Below are 24,108 nucleotides of genomic sequence, written 5' to 3'. Positions count from 1 at the left end.
TTTGCAAATGTTTCTTCAGATAATTTTAGGATCCAGTAGTTCTGTACGGTTCCAACAGCAAAGTTTCTAAAAATTATCTTTTTTTTTTTTTAGTAAAAGATAATTTTTCTCTCTTGACTATTTCCAGTTTCTTACTAATCACTTTTAGTTTCTTTGACAGGTACAATTGATCTCTTCCATCACAATTGGAAGAATGATATATTTTAATGACCAAACTTATTGATTCAGAAATTGATAAGATTCAGAGGGAGTATAATGATCATCTAGTCTTACTTTGATAACAATGTAGACACAGAACTATTCTGACTGATCAAATTCTTCCTTGAACTAAGGTGTATCTTTTAGGAAAAAATAGCCAGAAGTTATCCAGGACAGAAGCAGAGACATAGGAAATAAATTAATGGCACAGATCTATAGGCTACAGAAAGTGCTGTGAGTGATGATGTGATGTAAGATGTAAGGAAGAACCTGAAGTATTGAGCTAACAGTATCTATCAATATATAAATCCACAGAAAACTAAGCTGCCCTAATTGTGGTAATAACAGAACAATCTGTTACTGTTTGATTTCTTTTTTTTCAGGATTAGTTGAATGCCTTGTAATAGTTTAAGACTGTTCTAGCAATGTCATTAATGTTTATCAACTGTTTGTGATATTTTCTTTATTACTACTGTACTCCTTTTTCTTTGTCAAGATGGAAGCTAATTTTTAGCACTACGTGGAATCAGACTCTTCAGAAAAACAAAGTAGGCCCTGATCTTGATAGCCCTGAGCACTTCTAGCAAGAAACTGCTGCCCTATGACACGATGGCATGTTGAGTCCTGGTCTGAGGGCAGTCCAGGTAGTGAGCACTCCCAGGAATTGCTTGATATGTTCTTTCAAAACAGGGGAAGATGAATGATGAAAGTAGGAAGTAGGAAGGTGGTAGGAAAGCATGTATCTGTGCCTTGTTTAAGGTCTGAAGTATGATTCCATTTTTTTTACCATGAGCTATTTTTACTATTTACTATTTTTACTATTTACTATTTACTTTTTAAAAATCAAGACAAGGTGATGATACTTAGAAATTCATTCATTTATAGATTTGGACTCACAAAAATATAGAATTTCAGCCTGGGGAAAAATCCTAATAGTCACTTAGTCTGACCCTTTCAAGCCCTTCCCTAATTATATTTACTTCTAAATATAATCATGAAATTATATTTATTTATTTATCTATTATATTTATTATGTATTCAATCTAGTTTTAGAAATGCTGAACCATGGGCTCTGATATCCTGGCAAGACTGTTGGAATACCTCTGCATTCTGAGGAAATCTCTAACTCAAGCCAAATTAAGTAAAGTACATTAATTCAAACTCCAGAAGACCAAAGATTTGCCTTGCCTTGCTTTGCCTTTCCTTGCTTTGCCTTGTCTTGCCTTGCCTTGCATTCCCTTCCTTTCTCTTCTTTTTTTTTTTTTTCAGAAATCTACAATCATTCACAGAAAAAAGGTAACTGTTATGCACTTTGTGAGGATTTTCTAAGCAATTGGTGCTGGTATTGAAAACTATTTTCAGTGAACTTCTTAGTATTGGATTGAAGTTCTTTCACATGTTCCCCTTCTTTCGTGCATGAAGAAAGATTTATTTCAAAGCATTGCCAACTTTACTGAAAAGCACTTCATGTTTACCATTATTTGTTCTTGTCAAGTAATTTTCAAGTTCTCCTGAGGCAAAACTTATCCAAGAAGTGAACTTGAAATTCCATTGTGAATATCATTATTACCATTCCACAGCAGCAAAATGTCTTCTTTTCATTTTTTTGCAGCACCAAAGAACTGGATTTCTGACATGCTGAATTCCCAAGACTAATATTGTGACTGACAAATAACACGAAGAACAGCAGTCTTAATTTTTTTGCATTTGGCAGGATGCTTTTGGGTAGTCTACATGACTTAGAACAGACACTGCTGTTTTCTCTGTGTAACCTTGGAAGAAATAGTAGAAAAACACAAGGCAATAACCATATAAAAGGAGCATATCCACCCACATTAAAAATAGGATCAATGCAATGACGTCTTATATTCATTTTTTATATCATATTTCTGTAACTGTCAGATCAAAACATCACTTACTGAAGTCAGCTTAATGCCACACACACTCACATATACACAAAAAAAACCCTTTGAATTTTCTATTCTAAGGAGAAAGATACTAAAATCTTTGACTTCAGGTTGGCTTCAGCTAGACTGTGCTATGAGCATCAGGTATGTAAGTTGGATAACTGGTAAAAAAAAAGCTACCTACCAGGTTTTGGCTAGTGGAACTATTTTACAATCCATTACACACCATCCTCGTTTTCTTTTCTACTCTGGCTTTTTTGAGTGACTACATTGCACTGTCTGACTTAATTACCACATAGTGTCAAATGAAACATGGATAATATTGTTACCAATGATTTTCTCTCTATATCTGTTTTCTGACTCTTGTACGAAATAAGAAATAACCCAAACAATGATTAACATAATTCCAAAGCTGTTAAGACGCCTATTTCATACTTTTTTTAGAGTTTTCATCTTTTTCCACATACATTTCTATGAGTATTTGTAATGGTGGGAGACATTATTTTTCTTGATTTCAAAGTCAATTATTCCACTTTAAAATATCTTTTTTTAATCCTTGAGAAGACAGAAGGTTGAGCCTAATGGAATCAGCTTCATGTTATCTACAGCTTCTGAGATGAGCCTGCTGAGCCCCCAGTTTCAGGACAGAAACCGTGGTTCTATAGTTTGTAGGCTAAATCATAGAATCGTAGAATCGTAGAATCATAGAATGGTTTGGGTTGGAAGAGACCTTAAAGATCATCTAATTTAACCTGCCCTGCCATGGGCAGGGACACGTCCCACTAGATCATGCTGCCCAAGACCCCATCCAACTTGGCCCTGAACACTTACAGGCATGGGACACCCACAGCTTCCCTGGGCAACCTGTTCCAGTGCCTCACCACCCTCATTGTGAAGAAATTCCACCATATACCTAGTCTAAATCTGCCCCTCTCCAGTTTATACCCATTGCCCTAGTCCTAATACTAAAAGCCTTTGTAAACAGTCCCTTCCCAGCTTCAGATACTGAAAGGTTGTAATAAGGTCTCTTCAGAGCCTTCTCTTCTCCAGGCTGAACAACCCCAACGCTCTCAGCCAGTCCTCGTATGGGAGGTTCTCCATTCCTCTGATCATCCTTGTAGCCCTTCTCTGGACCTGGTCCAACAGCTCCATATCCCTATGTTGAGGATCCCAGACCTGAATACAATACTCCAGATGGGGTCTCACAGGAGAGGAATAGAGGGGCAGAATCTCCTCCCTCGACCTGCTGGCCACAGTTCTTTTGATGCAGCTCAGGATACAGTTGGCCTTCTGCGTTGTGAGCATGCATTGCTGGCTCATGTCAAGCTTGTCATCAATCAGCACCCCCAAGTCCTTCTCCACAGGGCTGCTCTCAATCACATCATCCCCCATCCTGTATTGAAACTGCAGATTGCCCCAACCCAAGTGTAGGACCTTGCACTTGGCCTTGTAGAACTTCATGAGATTCACACAGTCCCACTTCTCCAGCTTGTCCAGGTCCCTCTGGATGACATTCCATCCTTTTGGTGTGGCAACTGCACCACTCAGCTTGGTGTCATCAATCATTCCCATAGAAACTGCAGTTGTTTCCAGGAAAAGCTAGTCCCTGCACCACTAAAATTAAACCTGAGGACAGTAAAGAAAAGGTATGTCAGGGGATGCTCTCAATTCTTGTTCCCAGTTGATGAAATATAGAACACAGCTGTAATCATCTAGTGATAACGTTGGCTTAGATTTAGGGCAGTTACCTTGCCTCCTCAGCACCGACAGGAGAATGCCTTCCCTGATTTGTGTCCATCAATTGGTACTCAATCAATATGTGCTGATGGAAACCTTGGCTGGGAAGACTTGTATCAGACCGCAGCACGGCAGCCTGTACGGCAAGCAAGCAGGCATCAAAATTAGCAGAAAACAATAAGAGCCGGAGACCTGGTTTTCAGTCCTGCGTTGTTACCGCTACACATTTTTGCCCCTTAGCTGTGAAGTTGCTGTACCACTTGGTTTGTCTTCTGTTCTTTGTTGTTGGCAGTTACTAGATTGTACAGGATGAATTACAGGAGCATCTGAAACCAAATTAAAGCAACATTCACTGAAGGGACAAACTCCAGTGTTATTACAGACACTGTACTTACTCAAGAATATCATTGGCATTCATTTTGACAACAACAAGGGTTGCACTTGTCTAGTGCATCTATATTTATTCATTGCAATGGATATACCAGATCAGCATTTCCTTTAATTTAGTGTTTGTCTACAGTTTGCAGATCCATTTAGAGTGTTAAAGTCAGACATTACATGGAATTAAAGCCTTTATGCATTTCACTTGTTGCTTTTGGTGGCCGTGTTATATATACTGTTAACAGTTTACCATAACCTCTCTGCAGAAAAAATATTTACAGTTGTAGTGCCATGTAACATAGCTCAAAACCAAAATATCCACGACAAATCTCTTAAAACTGTCAGAATTTTAGTCATGGCATTTAATTAAGGATCAAATTTCCTTTAACTGACCAACTCATTTAACAAGTTACTGTTATAAGTAGAATTAATTTACAGTTCTTTAAATTGACAGTATTAGGTGGATTTTTTCAGAAAACTCTTGCTAAATGCCCATTTTTTTTAAGCTTTAAAGATTTCCAGCTTTAATAATTTTGATTCCTTTTCGTGCTATATAAAGCTCACAATTTTTTTATCATTTTAATTATGTAAGGTACTAGTGCATCAGTGTAGCAGATTTTCTCATTTCATGAAGCTTACATGTGTGTCTAGGTTTAGCTGACTCTATTGAGCTGATTACTTACCTAAATGAAAGGATGACTTTAAAATAATTGTAATCATGTGCGCTGTGGCAAAACAGCAAAAAAGGGGAAAACATTTACCTAAGGGGGGGTCAGAAAAAATTCTCTTCCTTTTCTGCCTACCTTTTGCTGGATTTCATAAAGGACAGTTTGCTTTGTAGAGTCTAATGACCTAATCAAGGAAATAATGCCTACAATATTTTTCCCATATTCTACTAGGAGCAGCTTTAAAAGATACCTAAAAAAGCAAATGGAAGTCTAGAGGAATCAATCATGCCGGACAGCCTACTAAAAGGGGTATAATTTTGAGTTTTTAAGTGATCGGAGGAACAGCAAAAAACAGCTATTGGGTAACTTTAAGCAATGCAATATGTTGACAAGATAGTGGCATTTGTGAAAGTTAAAACTACACAGGGAATGCTTTCTTCTCTGACTAACAAAAAAAAAGGGGGAAGAGGAGGAATGTAGTCTTCTTGTATGTGCCTTATTAAAACTAAACACAGCGGCAAATGCTAGCTATGGAATTAGATTTAACTGTCTAATGATCTGTGGGTCTCTTAAACTCCTTAAGCAGATTTACGCCAGGTGACACTGGTGGTTTTGTTATGCAGGGATTTGAGAACATTTATATAGGTTTTATTTCTTTCCATGTGCAGGACACTTAAAATGTTTCTCTGCTCAGACTGCCACATTCTCAGTGTTTTCCCATTATATTGGCTCCAGTTCTACTGGGACTTCCAGAAGCCTTGTCCATCTGTAGGATTTGCAGTAAACTGTATGCTAAAACTCAGTCTCTTGTCTGCGAATAGATTAGAAACATGAGTCTCCTCTAGAAGAGATGAGCCTATACTTGTTCTCACACAGAAAACAGAAGTTGACTCGCTGTCTGTTATGTTTGTGATAATTGCTAGTGACATTATTTAGGGCATAGGAGATGGAGGACTAATGTCTTTCTGACATTTTCAGCCTGAGGGTTTTAAAAATCTACCTCTTCCTCCCCTCTATGGCAGTTCTGTAATCATCCACTGACAAACTACGCTGAGATGTGTTGATACTGAATTACCACAAAACTACCAGATAGTAAAAAATTTACTGTACTTTCACAGAATAAAACACAAGCAAGTTATTTTACAGCATTGAATAAGCTGAATTAGCCAGATTTATAAGTACAGAGGCATGAATAAAAGTGATTTGGGGATTGTTGTGGCAATGTAATAAAACCAGTTTAAAGTCACTATCTCTTCACAAATTTCCTAGAATAAAAATATATTATTTAGATATCTGAAGCATCCAGCAGCCCTGTATATTACAGGAGAAATTCTGAAACCTTCATTGGGATAACACCACATGTTTAAACATAAGTAATTGTTTAAGTACTTTGTTGCATTAAGGGCTGTCTAGCATCAGTTTCCCATCAGACATGGGACTTACACGGTGAAAGTATTTTACGAAAACTTACAAATTAGTTGTCTCCTCGTACTTGTGAAATTTGAACAATGTAATCATCCTCAGTTATAAATGGAAAAGCTGACAAATTACTTTTCCAAATTTATGCAGCTATGGTGACAACGTTAGAAGTCAAGCTCTTCTGACTGCAGAATCAGTGTGTCCTTCTTCCCTCCACAGAACGGTCCAGCAGTTAGTTTCATCTGTAGAGAGTTCTTGTATTCAAAATCTCATAAATTATTTTTAAGTTGACTTTACAATCTAGAATACCACTTCTGCATTGGTTTGAGTAAAAAAATCAACACAACTGCCTGTGGAGTACTATGAATTCTGTAACAAAGTGAAATTACAAATAAAACCTGTAACAAATATATGCATTTAGAGAATATGAGTCCCTTTCAACTCAGCCTTGCAAACAAATCTGGTATTATTCACAGGCACTAAGGTTTTATTCACATTTGGGCAGCTTCTATATACAGGAATTTCATCCTTGTTTGAAATTCCATCTTCACCTGTGCGAGATCATGGCATTATTGGCCTTACGCGTCTTTAAAACCTACAAGCAGAGAAGTACAATGATAAAAAATCAAAATCTCACAACTATCATATGCTTGGAGGCAGCTGTACCACAGAGCTTTGTGACCTTCATTCATCCCCAGTAAAAAAAAAGAAAAAAGACAGTGACAGCTATTTTTTAATCCATATTTGTATCCACTATCCTCAGTATTGCAGGCACATAAAAAGAAGACTGCCCTCGCCCCAAGTTTCTTCCTGTTTTCCCATCTGATGTGAAGGATTTGAACAGGATTCCTTTTTCTGTTTGTATTGAAAATAGTTCATATCAACATCTTTTATGGTGGCTGGGATTCTGTATTTAGCTTCATGTAAACAGATCCTTACTTCCGTGAATTCAGTGAAGTTCTATATAGGAAAAAGAGTCAAATTAAAAGTTCAAGGCTTATATGAGCGTCACTGCTGATCTGTTTATGGCACACAGCACTGTTGCATATTCAGGGTGACACAGAAAAATTAGTCTATCTGAGACAGAAAAATCCTGAGCATTCTTTTCTTTGCACTCTAGTTCCAACTTCCCTCTTCTGATTACATGTATTTGTTGTTTTTTGGGGTTGGGTTTGGTTTTTTTAATCTTTGTGATAAGTGTGGTGTTAGAAAAATCTGTCCAAGGCAAGATTCAGTCCAAGTCCTGCCTGTTAGAGCCAGGTAATTACTACAAGAACTGAACATCACATTCTGGGTTTTTTTCCAAGTAACTGGTAGATCAGTATAATTGGTACTTGATTGCTTCTCTGTAGTTAAAAGTGTTCTTGAAAGAAACTGATATCTAAAATACGTCTGATTTCTGTAACAGGCTACATAATGGCCAGGTAATTCTTGGGAAAGGAGAGTGGAAGAAGGTCTAGAAACTCCAGGTCATAAATGAGGAACAAAAAATTAATGGATCAAGGAATCTGAAACAAGTTCAATATTGTAATCCACTACCAGGCCTCAAATCCAGAGAATTTTCCTAAGTCTGAGAATGTAATCAAATCTGTTATAGCTTTGAATAAGATAAGATACTTCTTCACCCTCATTTTCCTATGGTAGAAGAAAGAAATGGCAATATTGACTGATCTCACAGGTTAACACTCAAGACAAATAAATAAATGTTTATATAAGGCTTTGAATCTGAAAAGCAATCAACATTTTAGTAGAATAAGAATAAGCAAAAGCCAGGCATAATGTATTATTCTAGTAGTGTATGTGCATTTACAGTTACTATATTTTACATAAAGAATCAGAGTTATTGAAATCTCAGCTCTTAAAAAAAACCCAGATTTAAAGGGATTTCAAGTACTGGAGTATGACTCAGAATCCAGTTCTCCCCTTAAGATCCTTTCTGCTGTCTGGAAGATCCACAAATCAACAGGGAAGACAGACTTTATAGGAGAAGAAGCAAAAATGCAGTCAAAGATCTAATGTAAACAGATATAAAATATAGAGAAAAATGTATGTGTTTTGCCATTCCCTATGACTCAGTGATGTGCTACATTTGGTACTGTAAAGCATATGTGTAAGGCAGAAATGTGATTACATGTCAGTCGATGCTCTTTCTTTCATTTCACAATATACTTGAATTCTGCACAGCTCTGTATTTTTCACTGAGATAAAGTACTTTAGTAAATGAATTGAATCTACATCATTCAATACATTTACTGCTAAAGACAGTAAGAACAAGATAATCAAACTCCTTTCTGCTTTTCCAGTTCATCTCTTTGGCCCTGTTTTATATGCTTCATTGTTTTCTAATGAGGTTAAAGGGTAATTAGCAGGCAGTGTAGTACATTACCAGTTTTACTGTATCTCTCTGAGTCACTACAAATCCTGAGAGATTTGTCAGCTTTGTCCCCTTCCTTGCATCTGGCATAGCTTTAGTGTCAGAAACAGGAACATAAGCTGGTGTAACACTAAAGGAAGTGAGCAGGAGGACCAAAAATTATATACGTGTATTAAGAATGTGCATGGTTTGAGAAAACAGTCTTTTTCCCCTACATTCACTGGTTTATCCATTTCTTAGGAAATCACAGCTGTTCGAGTTTACAGTGATCTCTTTATAAGCTGGACATTCAGAGATTTGTGAAAAGCTGACTTAAATTTGATAAACAAATAGTATTTATAGCAAGATGAGGTCAGGTACTTTTACAGATTTTGGTTTACAGATAAACACTGCTAATAGATGTTTCTGAGAACACAATCACCTAAATTACATGATTAAGGCAGAAGCAATAAAAGAGGAGTTATTATTTGACTCTATAGTGAATGGGTTTGCTACCAAGGTAGCTTCTGTATTTCATCACAAAGACAGCCGTATTGCAGTGACATTTATATACATTTTGGTTGTGAAGTATGTGAGCCCTTCCAAAAGAGGATATAAACATTAATACAATGAATAAATTATTTTTAAAGCAAATGTTCCAGAACAATTATTGTTTAGAAAACTTGCTTTCAAAAATATTTCTTCAGAAAACAGGGAAAAAGAAAGAAGTAAACAGCAAAGAGTCAACAGATTTATTTTTCTTCAGAGGTACAATACGGTGCCCTAGAATGTGTCCTCCAAAAATGCTTTTCTGTTTTTCTGTAGAACTTTGTTGGATAACTGGATAAGTAGGTACATCACTAGTTCACTGCAATGCCATTACTTCATACTGATTATCAAGGATAAAAAAATATATTTTCTGAGGCAAGGTTTATGCAGAAGATAGCTTAGAGGATAATTTATTTACTGATTCATTTTCTATAAAGAGTTATTCTATAAGGCTTAGGGAAGTTTTGTAATCCAGCCTGATGACATAGCCCAGATCCTAAAATGAACATACAAATAAAGGGTGCAAGGGGGTTAAAATTAAATAGGAAGGGTCTTAACATGAGCTTTAAGATTCAGTGTTTCTCATGCAAATAATTTACTATAATTGAAACAAGAACACTGTGTCCCTACATGTCAGGCAAATTTGGGTCTAAAACATGCGATGTCCCTCATAATGAAATACGGATTTCAGTATGTTGGATGTGGAAACTGTAGGCAATCCAGGGAGCTCCTGGAGAGCACTGAAGATAATTTCTTAGTCCAGCTGATAGAGACCCCCACACAAGGAGATGTGATACTGAGCCTTATGGTCACCAATACAAGCAAACTCATCAGTGACATTAGGATTGGAGGCAGCCTGGGCTGCAGTGATCATGCACTGGTGGAGTTCAAGGTCCAGAGGGATATGGGACAGGTGAGGAATATAGTCAGGGTACTAAATTTCAGGAAAGCAGACTTCCAGCTCTTCAAGGAATTACTCAGTAGCACCCTCTGGGACATGGTCCTCCGAGACAAGGGAGCGGAACAGAGCTGGAAAATATTTAAGGAAAGCTTTCCGCAAAGCGCAAGAGCACTCAGTCCCCGTATGTAGAAAATCAGGCAGGAAAGGGAAGAGACCAGAGTGGCTGAGTTGAGACTGAGGAACCTGAACATGTATAAGTCCATGGGACCTGATGAGATGCATCCCAGAGTCCTGAGGGAATTGGCCGATGTGGTTGCCAAGCCACTCTCATTGATATTTGAAAAGTCATGGCAGTCAGGAGAAGTCCCTGGTGACTGCAAGAAGGGTAATCTTGTGCCCATTTTTGAAATGGGTAGAGAAGACAACCCTGAGAACTACCGACCTGTCAGCCTCACCTCTGTGCCTGGGGAGATGATGGAACAGATCCTCCTAGAAGCTATGCTAAAGCACATGGAGGAAAGGGAGATGATTAATGGCAGCCAGCATGGCTTCACCAGGTGCAGGTCCTGTCTGATCAGCTTGGTGGCTTTCTATGATGGGGAACTGCAGCAGTGGACACAGGTAAACTGATGGATGTGATCTATCTGGACTTCTGTAAAGCCTTTGACATGGTCCCCCACAACATCTTTCTCTCTAAATTGGAGAAATATGGATTTGATGGGTGGACGGTAAGGTGGATAAGAAACTGATTGGATGGTCATATTCAAAGAGTAGTCCTCTGTTCCTCTCTTGTGAGACCTCATCTGGAATATTGACTCCAGTTCTGGAATCCTCAATGTAAGAAGGATACGGAGCTGTTGGAATGGGTCCAGAGGAGGGCTACAAGGATGATCAGAGGGCTGGAGCACCTCCCATATGAGGACAGGCTGAGAGAGTTGGGCTTGTTCAGCCTGGAGAAGAGAAGGCTCAGAGGAGATCTTATAGCGACCTTCCAGTACCTGAAGGGGCCTATAGGAAAGCTGGAGAGGGGCTATTCATAAAGGCTTGTGGGGATAGGACCAGGGGAAATGGCTATAAACTGGAGAAGGGCAGATTTAGGCTGGATATTAAGAAGAATTTGTTCACCATGAGAGTGGTGAGGCACTGGCACAGGTTGTCCAGGGAAGCTGTGGCTGCCCCATCCCTGGAGGTGTTCAAGGCCAGGTTGGATGGGGCCTTGGGCAGCCTGATCCAGTGGGATGTCCCTGCCCATGGCAGGGGGTTGGAACTGGATGATCTTTAAGGTCCCTTCCAACCCAAACTATTCTATGATTCTATGATTCTATGTGAGTGGCTTCATTTGAAATTAGCTCCACAAGCATGCTGAAGTTTCTTCTCATACCTCAAACAAGTGCCTGAGCTATAGTTTTAGGTTTTTTTTGTATTTGGTCATCTTGCTCCTGTCTAAGTAGGATGGCATGTCTGGTCTCCAAAGCCCCATTTCATGTGCTGTAGCTGAAACATACGCAGCTGCAAAGGTGAAGCAATTGTAAAACACGCCTCTTCCCCTTGTCTTTCCACTGGACACATTCGGACCTATGTCAAAAACCTGGAAAACTTACAATGAATTTTTGTTGACTGTGTGCTCTTCCACACATAGTTTTCAGAGCAGAGATGCCAGGAAACTTATAATTGGATGCAACCCTACAACACACCATACTGTGTTTGCTATGTAGCACTCAGGCCCCTGAATGAGAACTGAAGACCATCATCCATTCACATCTGTAACAGTTTGTATCCCATCTTTTTTTTCCTTAAAAAAAAAAAAAAAGCATATTTATGTCATTTCAAATAAAAAGCATCCCTCATTTAATATAAATAACCATATTCTCACCTACAGAGAGGACAGCTAGTGAAATTTCTGATGAAAAGAGGAGTTTTCAGAGATATATTCCAGGACCCTTCACAGTAACCAGAAGACACCAAAATTGTAATGATAACACTGTGGATTTTACAGACCATGTTCTCTCTAGGATCTACTTTTACCCAAGTACAAAAGTCATTGAGTGGAACGAGACAGAATTTCTACCCAGTCCTTTCACCAAACTCTCTCTAGCCAGTTTCAGATCCTAACCAGAGCCCTTACTATATGCAAGGTACACATCAATATTGTATATCCATGAGTCTTTATTTTCTGATGCTTATATTTTATTATTTCAACAGTAGCTCAATCAGGTCTGTTTCAAGCCAGAAGCTTGGCAGACAAAATAACACCATAGGTTCTGGTGTACTGTTCACTACTCACAGTACAGTACGCCAGAGTGTGGAGAACTCTCAAGCTTCTTTATGTAGATAGTACTTCCTGGGCACAAAATATCATTCCTCCTCTAATAAGAGAAGTTAGAAATAGCTTCACAGTGCAACAGTGAAAAAATCTGCAGGTGAGTAGCATGTGAAACATGAATACTTCTATTTGCATGACAGCCTACTGTCTGTTTTGCTCTGAATTATCTCATTCCTTTTATTCCTCTTTTTTTTCTCTTCACGCTGTCATACAAGATGGCTGTTTTGCCATGCTATATTCTGATATTTATGCAAATAGATTGAGTACTTGCTATACTTCTTTGTGCACTAGAAGCTGTATTTCAACTCCACTTTTGACTGTTGAATAGGTGTATTGAGTGTATGTATGGAGATGGCGTCATTCGGGGGCTTCCCCACTATCATAGAATCATAGAATCACCAGGTTGGAAAGGACCCACTGGATCATCGCGTCCAACCATTCCTAACACTCCCTAAACCATGTCCCTAAGCACTTCATCCACCCGTTCCTTAAACACCTCCAGGGAAGGTGATTAGACCACCTCCCTGGGCAGCCTCTGACAGTGCCCAATGACTCTTTCTGTGAAGAATTTTTTTCTGATATCCAGCCTCAACCTCCCCTGGCGGAGTTTCAGGCCATTCCCCCTTGTCCTGTCCTCAGTCACTTGGGAGAAGAGGCCAGCTCCCTCCTTTCCACAACCTTCTTCCAGGTAGTTGTAGAGTTGTATATATAGAGTTGTATAGAGACTGTATCAGTCTTCTGTTCTTTTTTTCAGTTTTATGCATCCACTGATTGTTGTCACAATGATATCTCTTTGATGTGATAAAAGGTATAGTAGCACAAAGAGATATACTTCATATCTGTTTTAGAATCTCATCCTACAGATTTATGTGTTTTACATCTTCTGTGTACTTAACGCAAAGTCCACACTTCATTCTTTGTTCTCAGATCCCATCCTCACTGTTGAGATTTGGTCTGTCTCCTATATCCATCTATTTCCACTAGACTTCTTTTTCACTAGCATCATAACAGACAGTGGGGCGATTTGTAATAGGATGATCTTTCTGGCTTATTTAATTATTTTCCTTTCCTTGATGACCATTTTAAAAGACACATATTTCTCTGCTTAGAGAACCCATTATCTCTTCATACCTATATGTTGCCTTGTGTGCTCAATCACTTCCTCTCTGTGGTAAATTTGTTAGATACAGACACAGTCACTTATGATATTTCTTAAATTCTGTTGAACATGTATTTCTGACAAATGCTACGTGTTCACTCCAAGGCGTGATGCAGTGTTAGTCATCTTTACATATTCATACTAAAAATAGTCAACCCCACAGCCAGCTACCTCTCTGTCGGTGGAAGCCAGCTCTGTGACTGTGGAAGGGTGACTAACTCCTAGACCAAACTTTCTCCAGAATGCCTTGGCTTAGTCAGCTTAGCGAGGACATTTCGTCCACTCTCTGGATGATTAATGTGCTAACCATTGTCTTAAACATTAGCTTTGTATTGACAATGATAAAGAGAAAAATTTAATGTGAAACTTTGCTCTCAATTTAAAAGATCCTCTCCAGAAAATGAAAGGGAATATCTTTATTGTTCCTTTTTTGCTGAAGCGTGTAAGATCAAAGCATATCCTAAGGGTTCTTATACCCCTTCTACAGCTTAAAAACAGTGCATAGGCTAGTAACTAGCAACAATTGATTGCTGATTGTCCAAAGCAATGACTGTACCATCCTATTGCTACAAAAATAATGGTGTTTTTTAACAGCCATGAGGTATCATTTGCTGATTGTCACCACTATGGATTTGTCCTTCAGAAGACTGAAGAGATAATCTGACTCTAAATACATCGACTAATAAAAAAATTAAAAGCGTGTGGTGAAACACATAGCATTGTTTCACAACTCCTTATAGGAAAAAAAGCATAGTAAAGCAATGTAAGTAGAGAGGAGGTTAGCTAACTTGTAAAGTAGAGGAAGGTCTGTGAGATTTCACCAGGCAATTTTAGTATCCGTCAAGAGAAAGTGAGAATATTCCTGGGAGCAAAGAAGAGAGCTGCTACAGACTTTTCTGTTCTGGACTAAGCCAGATCTCTGCAAATAATGGTTATGGTAGTAACAAAATGTAAATTCTCATGCCTACTACATCTATTTGCATGTTTGGATACATACATACATATACATATATGTTTGTGCGTGTGTAAAATACTTCAAACATATAAATAATATAGAAAAAATCCATTACATAAAAGAATGTGCATCAGGACAAAAACTCCAACAAATATCTGATGTTCTTATCAACATTGGTGAAAACATTTTTAATCATCTAATTGAGTTTATATGGGTAGTCACAAGCTTTTATCTATGGCTATTGAGAAATGGAGGAAACTAGATTTGTCATTTCAGATGTCAGCAGCTTTTTACGTAGCAAGAAAAGAGAAAAAAACAAATAATAATAATTAAAAAAACCATCAAACCACAAACATGGGGATTAGAGCCTGTATTTTCTATTTCTATCATAACAATGGCAAGACCTCCAAAAACAGGAATAAGAACAGGTCTTGGAATGTTTTAAGTGTGATGCCAACTTAGTTACTACCTGCATCTGTTAAAAACTGCAAGTTATCAGGAACATAAAACACTTGATTTATGTTCCTTTATCTTCTCCCAACATTATATTACTCTTATTGTAGAGCCGGCTTTGCAAGCTCCAGCAAAAGACTGACATCACCAAGGACTATGGAAGGGTCTATGTAGGCACATACACACACAGAGAAAAGGAATGTCTCCTCCCTAAAGAGCAGCCTTACATATTTTGCTCAGTGTGGAAACTCAGTAATGAGCAACGTATTCCCCATTGCCTAAATATGCTCCAAAAATAATGCAAATTTGACACAGAACTGTCTTCTAAAAACTATTTTGCAAACAACCTAAGGATGTTATTATTATGTGGACAGAAAATATTTATTTTCAGAATAAAGTCAATTACAAAAGGTAAAGCCATATTTACATATTTACATATCTACAGCACAACTGCTTAATAGCAATGCAAAGAAACTCTGTAGGGGACAATTTGTGATCTACTGTGCATTAAAATGGAATCATTTAGTCTGCTCTCAGAAAATCCGGCCTGAATCAGGTCAGCAGTCTGGTGACTTCACCCATTACAATCACATTTTAGTGTATCTCCTGCTAGAGACTGAACGCATGAGACAGACATACAACTGAATAATCAATGAAAATAGGATCTGTGGAAAATGTAGTCTGAAAGCAGCATTCAAAAAACCAAGGTGAATGAAATGTTTGTAGATATAGGAGTGCCACTTCTTTGAAACAGGGTGGCAGATGGGTAAACGTGTGATTCAAAAGCATTTACAGAATAGAGAATTAATCTCAATATTACAAGTGAATTTGTGCTGCAGAGGAAAGTCAGAGAGAGACCATATGGCTCTAAGTCATGAAAATAACAGGTTTGCTGCCTTTAAAACAAACAAAAAAAGTCCTTTTAGTGAGGTATGTGGTTTTGATGGCAGATTTAGAAAATGATTGGCACGCTATCATAGACTGTAATTTTGAAAGCCACTGAATTATCCTACATTGATGGTACATGTCTTTTATTGTATGGGCTTAAGTCTCAGCCTGCCCTTAAATGTTTGTGTCTACTCTGCATGCTCCTTTTTATATTTATTACTTATTTTTTCCACCAAATATATTTTTATTAGAAGAGATGTGTAAAATATCATTCAATTTATCCATTGAATTTAGTTTCATTTATTTGGGAGGTAGTCTTTAAAAGCAATTAATTTCCATTTGTGAATAGTTAACAAGAAAATTGTGGTAGTTTTGCAATTATTTTCTTTTTATAAACACCCAAGACAAAATTTGAAAAAATATGTTGGGACAAATTTTGTCCAGATTTGGAGGTGAGATCACTGTCCTCCTCAATGTTTGCAAAAAGAACGTGAGGGAATCACTAACATGATTATTCTAAACAGGTTCACTGTATACCTGGGAAAAAATACCTGAAGTGCATCCTGCTAAGTATTCACGGAAACTGGTGGTGACCGCTGTCAAACAGGAAACACGTGGTAGGGGACAGAACATGATGAAGTGGCTTCCAGAAGTCATACCTCAGATGGCCAAGTGAATTTACACCGCACCTTGACTAGAGAACTGCCAGACACAAGTGCATTTAGTTCTTTCTATGGAGAGCACCCATGTTGCTTCCTTCTCCGTTAACGGTACCCAAAAACCAATGGAGCCACAGTTGTGAAGGTGGCCCTGTGTCAGCTGGCTCGGAGTATGTGGAAGAGGGGAGGTAAGAGATTTTGATGTTCAGTGCCCTCCTGCCAGAAGGCACTGCCAGTCCTAGCAGTGCTATCTATCCAGCTCAGCTACAATCCCAACCTTCCTAACCATTCCTGTTCTAGCAACAGAACTAAGCAAATTGCATGTGTGACGTCCACCTTTAAGCAGAATCCCTGCAGTGACACAGACATAACTGGTGACGCATCTTCTCAGTAATTGGCCCAAAAGAAGAACAACAATCTGAAGAAGAGAAATGAGCAACAGTAATTCCCCTCAGAACATTTGCATCCGCTTCCCAGTACTTCCTCATGTTCCTTGTTGCCATCTTTTTTCTGAATATAAAACTTCAGATGTATGCATGCATAATTCAATTATTTTCTAGTATTTTTCCTACTGTCCTTTTTCAGCTTTAGCAGGAATCTTTCCATGTTCCTTAAAAATGGGACTAACTGGAGCACTGTTTTTCCAGGAGTAAGATGGAAAAATAGATCTGAAGCCCTTCTCAGCAATTCTGGCATTTCCAAGATGATCTTCGACCTTCTGTGTTGCTCTGAAGAACCTTTATCTAGTTTCTCGAAATCTCTTTTGACCACTTCTATAAATCTACTAGGGGTACTAACTTGAGCACATAACAACAGTCCTAAGTGCCCCTAAATTACCTTCAGAAAATACCTGAGATGCCTCCCTTTCATTTACATGCCTGATTAAGTGCTTATTTGCTATGTAGAGCAAAGCTCTTGCTCTGTAAGTTCTGTTTACTTAACAATTATCTTTTTGAACTGGAGCAATGCTAGAGGTTTCTACTCTGGTATTTCCAAATCCCTCCTTGGCAAGGCTAATCAATCCAAACCCCTTTTTCTTCTTTAAATAGAAGACTGGATTTATGAAGGCCACAAAACAGGTTTCTTTTTTCCATGTTATAGTTTGAGTAGTCTCTAAATTTCTCATCAGTAATACGAAGACATTGACCCTAAGGCTAGATTAGCAGCTCTGCACTACTTCTGTGAGACAAAACAATTTTAACTGCTAGTAGGCTTTATAAAAAGAGCATTCCCAGGTGGTCAGAGAGTAGCTTCAGTGGCTACAACATCTTAAGTTTTCCCATTTCCAAAGACTTGGCATAAACCACTCTCTGGGATAAAATGAGTATGTTCCTGCCAGACTCATCTCTGCCTGAAACGTGATGTTTAAATAGTGGCTCTTTAACTTCTCTGGATTAAAAGGTTTTATTCTTTGCCCACTCTTTGTTCTTTTCCAGAAGCAAACTGTCACCTTTGAGTGGGACTGGGTTGTATCCTATTGCCAAAATTTAGTAAACGCAAAGGCTTTTTATTTTTTTAAGCTCTATTCACCTCCCTCTTAAGCTACTCTCTTCCTTGTGATTTCAGTATTAGCCAATACAGAAAAGACAACACGTATATTTCATTCTTTTAAAAATAGTCTAGTATTAAATGACCATAAATCAGAGACTGATATCAGCTGGAATCACAATTCAAAATTCCAAAACTCAGAGCAGAACCCAATGTTTGAATCTCTTCTATCCAAAATTATACAAATCCCCCATGAATGTGGCTAAAGTGCTGCAACACAGATAGCTTTAACTTGTTTTCTGTTTTCTGTATAGCTGTTTTCATGTCTTTAGTCTTGTCACTTTATCTTTCTCACACTCAATTTCTCCTGCTATAAAATGGTGTCAAGCTTTACTTCTTTGTAAAGTATTAAGAGATAAACAAGTAAAACATGCATATAGTACCTGAGTTTTATTATAGCGAACACGATCAGTACTTGATTTTGAAAACATATTACCCTACAGATTGCATTTAATATAAGCAAAAGATGTTGGTTGAAAAAATCAGCCTTCTCCGGAATCAGCCTAATGACCATTCCAAACTATTCTCTAGGTAGTAAGGGAACAGATTTTTACAGCTGGACATTTTGTAAGCTTGAGATAAGTACAATATTTACTCATGAGGGTAAGAAGTAGGATGCCAACCATGCAAGAAAAGAAGAAACTTTTTTGATGTGCCATTCATCATATGCACAAAAATAAAGCATTTTTGCGGGTGTCAGAACTGGCTAGACCGCATTTGTTGCCCTCCCAGTAATTATCCATTCAAGAGTGATCAACATACTTGCTAGCTGATGTATGATTTCAAGTGAAATGGATACCCTTATTCACCTTTAGTCTGTCATCTGGCACATCAATGAAATATCAGAGGATTTAAAAGATTTCCACACAGGTATGCATGTTTGTAGGATGAAGACTGGAATTTGTCAAGTAAATAATTTTTAAATAAAGATGTACCTCCACTTTAAAAGGCAAACATGCAGTTCTGGCAGACGCCTCTCAACAGAAGACAGTGAATGAATCCGTTGCTGATTTGCGCATGCAGGTCATTGCCAATTATGTAAATAGGGTAGATAAGAAACCAAAGAATCTTAGGTTGGGTACTGCTTTTTACTAGGATAAATAATTTAATGAATATAGAAATAACGAGCCTCAGAAAGCTGGGCTTACTTTTAGAAAAGTACCACTTTTGCGGGTGAACTCAGTTACTCAGTCCTTGCATCATCTTGCCTTACAAATTGGCCACACAGTCATGCTGACCTAAATTATTGGTTTGTAATTGGACACAGCCTTTGAAAAGTTTCTCATTTAGGACTGAACTTTTCATGACCTGCATAGAAAACTTTTATTTTAAAATAAGAGCCACAATTTCAGCTGATGATATTTGCTCCTATGGAGGCAAAAAATTGATTTTGGAATTCAATTTACATGGAGCTCATTCTAGAAAGTATTTTACAAATAGGACAATTATAAAATGCTTTTTTTTGTAACTATAGGGTTAAATTGTCAGGGGCCAGCAGTTAAATCTGGCCCAAGTATGCATTTAAAACATTTTCTGAATTTTTTTTTTTTTTTGCTTTCCTGTCCTTTCATACTGTATGAGATGCATAAGAAGTTCTCCATGTAGCGTTTCTGTACATAGACAAGATCACCAGCCTAACTGCTCAAATTGTTTGGCAAGAATGGGCTTTATCTCAGTGATAAATTATCAATTTGCTAAATAAAACCATACTGTGCTGCAGATTTACTTGCCAATGCTGGGTTTACGTATTTGGACTAAAAACCTGAAAATATGGATTTTGTTGTAGCAAGACAAAACTGGATTCGAATATGTCCTGAGGCTTTATAACCTGCCAGCTAGCTCCAGACAAACTGACTATAAGTAATATGTACTTTTTGCCTGCAAAATGAGTGTGCAAGTGTGGGAGTTTCTTTCCTTACAGCTTTTCTTCAGGATGTTTTCTCAGGATGGTGTAGAGAGTCATTAAGATCAAAAATTTGCTCAGCTGAGTAAGGGTGACTCACAGAAGTAACAGTTTGCTGAATCATCGATTTTTACAGTTGAAGGGCTTCACTCATTGTTCTTCTTGCATAGCAATTGCACAAATGCCAGCCTAAACTGGGTATAAAATGCTCTTAAATGTGGAGATCCTATTTTACACCCTCTGCGCTCAGTTAGTTCAAGTGTAAATCATTACTCAAGTAAAGAGCAATGGTGAACAAGACTTCAAGAAGAGAAGTCAGAGCAATTAATATTCTGCATATGCTACATGCTCTATAGGATAAAATATGTGCAAATTCACAAACAAAGGATTTTTTTACTGTTAATTGTTTTGCGGGTTCATTATTCGTCATGTTGCTTGAGGTCAAATATTCTGTTAATTAGGGTTCAGAAAGAATTTTGTGTTTATGAAAAAAAAAAGAAAAGGAACACATCCGAAATAAGTTACTGGTGCTAACTTTGCTTTAGAAAGATCCCATTACGAAAATATTTGAACACGTTCACTTCATTAATTTTTTGTCAGTAGTATCATTTCCAAGTTGTAAGTGCTCCTGGTAGTCAGTATACAAGTCAGAACTTAGTTTCTTCTTTTTAATTGACTTACAAAATAGGTAGAAGAAAACCATATTTCACAGTATGAAAGTCATAAAAGCTTTGCTATTGAAAGCAACTTCTATCTCCACTATGCCTTTTGCAGAAAAACTTCACGGGAACTCTAAGGGACTGTACGAATATTCTAAATTAAATCTTGCAGCCCTCGCAGGAGATATTGATAATAATGTGAATTCAGGGGTATAGAAAAAGCACAATGATATACTAGATTCACTGCTCGTTGCTGTCACGAGAACACCCAGAACTAAGAAAATCATTTGAAGAGTGCTTTGTATCTGGAGGTCAACAAGGAAAACATCAAGGAAGGTGCTGCATCCAGCTTGGATAGACTCAAGCTTCCAGCCTTTTCAGAGCTGTAACTCCAGGCATCTCAGGAACAATTTGCAGTGCTGGAAATCTTTTGTCATAGATCCGTGATGCATGTTTTGCATTTGTCTTTAGCAGTAGTAGTAGCGGTAGTAGTAGTTTGCATTATTATTTCCTTCATGTGCAGATTACCAAACAGTTTCTGAGTACCAAGAATACCCAAATGTTTGTAGTCCCAGACTTCAGAAAAGTTGGGTTACTGGATAAAAAGCTAACCCATACTGATTTACAGCATGTGGAAGCACATAGGGTACTGTGGTTACAGAATTACCAAAACCTAGCTTGGTTCTTCTGACTTCTGTCAGAGGAAAGTACTGTTGTGAGTTTCTGTTCAGAAGTGAGCCTGCTACCAGCAGCAGCTTCTGAAGGATGCATCTCCTGAACTCTTAAAAATAATGTTAAGATAAGTGCAAACACATTAGCAGCCAGATGCTGCTCTTTAGGAAAGAAGAGTGACTAACTGAAGACTCTGGCAGGTATCACACTAAGAAAGACTTTTCTCCCTCCCTTTATTTCTCTTCTTGAGGGGCAATAAGATTGTAAAGTTCCACTTTAAAAACACATTATTGGTCAGGCAATAGTTAACAATATACTTGTGTTCAGTTATAAAATATGGCTGCTTGTGCTCCAAAACTCTGAAATGGCTTTTGAGGTTTTTTTATATATATACTACCAGCCTGAAATGTTTTTTCCTTCATGAATAAAATCAGTTAACATATTTTCCATCCTTTAATCAAAATTAAGCACTTCCTGAAAACCTTGATAACAGTGCTACCTTCAGTGCTTTACTACTTGCACCTGAGTGGAGAGAGCTGCTGTTCCAAACTTGATACAATTCCATCAATTCTCTTTTTCCCAACACTAAAAATAGGCTAACTCATCTTAATGGTGAGCATAAACTCCCTACAGCATACAAACTCCTTCAATGAGCTTGTCTAAATCTACCTGAAAGAGGCTTATTTGAACATTCCTATCCTCACTGTGAAAAATATACAGTTAACACAGCCTCCTCTATAATGGCAAAACTATAGATAAAGCTTTTGCATTGTCCTTAAGGTATATGTTCTCTTTGTATGCAGGTGTCTTCTCATGTTACTTATCTATAAGTTATTTACAACACTCCTCTCAGTTTTCTGCTGTGAATATATGTGTGCAGGGCAGGGGGCTGTGTACAGAAACTCAGACATACATTAAGATGAAAACTAGTAAATAAGCACATATTATCCAATCTGTAAATGGCTCCCTTGTTTTTGTAATACTTCAGTCTTAACAGTACAACCAATGTGACTGACCTTTGCTAGGAAGCAGAAGATCCAGGATGATAAAATGACACACAAGCAGAGTTATTCCCTGCTTGGTGCACAAAATGTGTATTTAAAACTTAGGAAATTTTTACTGTATATTTTATTATACCCAAATGTAGCTATAGTCTTTCACATGGCAAGATAATTGCTAATTAAATGATGAGGTTTCAGTTCACTTAACATGTGTAATATCTGCATGATAAGGTGTTATGCATTTCATTGACGTTCTTCTACTTACCCAGAGAATATCCCATGCAGAATTAATGAAAGAAATTATATGATTTTCTTTGTAATGTTTATTTGCTGTATTATCACCATATGATTTAATTAGTCTGATCAGTGCAGATCTATCATTACAGTCATGTAGAGGAAGGGCAAACATTTGTTACTGTAATGGTAATACTTTAACCACTTTGCATGAAATTATAGACAATATTTAAATCTCCCTGCAAACCTAGAATACGTTCAGCCTGTAGTAACGTCTGTTACTTCAGGTTTTCATGGCATGGGATTTGCTCATTTTCCTAGTAAGCAGAGTTATTTCTAAGTTATCTGAGTTACTTTAAAAATTAGACTTTTGCATGCATATAAATTTGTTCTTGAAAGTCTAATAAACAGCTTTGGTTTGGAAACTAAAAACTGACAATTGATTAGATTGCTCTAGATCACAATATAGCTCCTGGCACCAATCAGAGCTATTCATATTGTTTTTACTGAAGTGAGGAGGTGTAAATTGCAACTGCTATACAAGCATCTTTCTTAAAACGGCTAAATGATAGACACTTGCCCTTTCACAGCATTGAACTTATGTACAACAGTAACACAGACGGGATAAAAATCTGGGTAGTAAAAGTGCATTTTCTTAGATTTCTAATGGATGGTTTGAGAGCTAATCTTCCCCTTGTTGAATTTGCTGGTAAAATTAATGTAAACATCAGTTGGATGTTTAATCCTTTTGTGAATTGAAACATTCTTGCCTACAAGTGGAGATATCAGCTATTGGCCTACCTGAAAAAAAAAATAATCTGTATAACAATACATTTACAACCTGAGTTTGAATTAGATAGCTCCTTCAATATTCACACATGTGGCTTAGAGGAGGGCAAAGCTGTTACTACACACAGTAGTCCATTATTGCTTTATATTTACTGAATAATTCACTAAAAAATAAATAGTGGAAGAAGGGTTCTTAATGCTTTACTCAGTTCTGAAAGTTTGATTAAAATGTGTGACTGAACCAAGCAGAAGTTTGGCACTGAATCTGCTTATTAGTACTGGCACTAGATATGCCTTTTCTCAGAGGAAGGAGCTCAAAAGAGCTGGACTATTTTGATGTGAAAATTGCCAATTGTGATTGCCTAGGGGAGTGAACAGAGGTAGAAACTGTTTTACTGAGCAGATGAAAATTCTGAACACAGTAGGAAACATAATCTAAAAAGCTTTCCAAAAATGCCAGCACCGATATTAAACATGTATGCCTCACCCCATTTGAGTAATGAGTAGTGCAAGTTAAATTTATTTCTCAAAGCGGGGAAAAACACATCCCACACAGTTGTGATAAAGCACGAGAAGAACAATGAGACAGTCTGGAGGACTAACACCATGCTAGTCACAGTGCAGCTGACCTGTGCTGTGCTACAAGCAAGCCAGGTCGCACGGCCCCTCCATTCTCCATCACGCACTCTTGTGCCAAATGGAATCCTGAGGAAAAGACTGCTGGCAATGTCTCTGTATTGCACGACTCCCAA

Source organism: Cuculus canorus, chromosome 5, assembly GCF_017976375.1.
Source record: "Cuculus canorus isolate bCucCan1 chromosome 5, bCucCan1.pri, whole genome shotgun sequence".
NCBI lineage: Eukaryota > Metazoa > Chordata > Aves > Cuculiformes > Cuculidae > Cuculus > Cuculus canorus.
The sequence above is the reverse complement of the archived record's forward strand: the minus strand, read 5'-3'. Positions refer to the sequence as shown.